This window comes from Apium graveolens, chromosome 9 (genome assembly GCF_009905375.1).
Source record: "Apium graveolens cultivar Ventura chromosome 9, ASM990537v1, whole genome shotgun sequence".
Taxonomy (NCBI): Eukaryota; Viridiplantae; Streptophyta; class Magnoliopsida; order Apiales; family Apiaceae; genus Apium; species Apium graveolens.
Window position 1 is genome coordinate 166,100,421 of NC_133655.1, and position 934 is coordinate 166,101,354.

The following is a 934-nucleotide window of genomic DNA, read 5'->3' on the forward strand; positions in this document are numbered from 1 at the left end:
TGTTGGTGTTTCAGGTACTCTAGACGGTGTGTATACGAACACGTTCTCAATCTCGTAAAGAAGTACTGGAAGAAGTTGAAGTAGTGGAAGAAGTTTTTGAAGAAGTTGAGAAAATTGAAGAAGAAGCGATCATTACAATGGGAGATCAAAAAGCGAATCCGAAGGCTTTGATGGATTACTCTCAACCAAAGATCCATGACATTCAGTCTAGCATTATCAGACCAGCCATTGCGGCTAACACCTTTGAAATCAAGTCTAGCACTATTTAGATGGTACATAATTCAGTCCGGTTTGGGGGTTATCCAACGTAAGATCCCAACATGCACATTAGAGATTTCATCGAGATCTGCGACACTTTCAAGTTCAACAATGGTTCTGAAGATGCTATAAAGCTGAGGTTTTTCCCATTCTCTCTGAGGGATAAAGTTAAGTGTTGGTTACATTCTCTACCATCAGGTTCTATCACCACTTGGGAGGATCTTGCTCAGAAGCTTCTAACTAAATTCTTCCCTATGGCGAAGACATGTGCAATTAGAAACGCTCTCACTCAACTTATGCAGCAATCGGGGGAATCATTTTGTGAGGCTTGGGAGCGCTACAAGGAGATGCTTAGGAAGTGTCCTCGTCATGGCATGCCTAATTGGATGATCATCAATTGCTTTTACAATGATTTGGGAGCACATTCTAGAACCATGCTCGATGCAACATCAGGTGGAGCCTTATGGGCTAAGAGCTACAAAGAAGCTTTTAAGTTGATTGAACTGATGGCTGCTAATGAATACCAGAAACCAACTCAGAGACTACCTCAAGGCAAGGTAGCATGAATTTTGGAGGTGGATACAACTACTTCTATAGCTGTTCATGTAACAACCCAAATCTGGGGTCAAGATTTGGTGTCACCAACCAATCTTTACATAAAACAAAGTAACAAATA

General features: G+C 41.2%; 1 non-coding gene across 1 annotated transcript; it reads right to left on the reverse strand.

The window, feature by feature from the left end:
- Positions 1-527: 527 nt before the first annotated feature.
- LOC141688719 (small nucleolar RNA R71) lies at positions 528-634 on the reverse strand. The gene has a single exon (XR_012562152.1). It is a non-coding gene; the product is annotated as a small nucleolar RNA R71 (small nucleolar RNA).
- Positions 635-934: the final 300 nt, after the last annotated feature.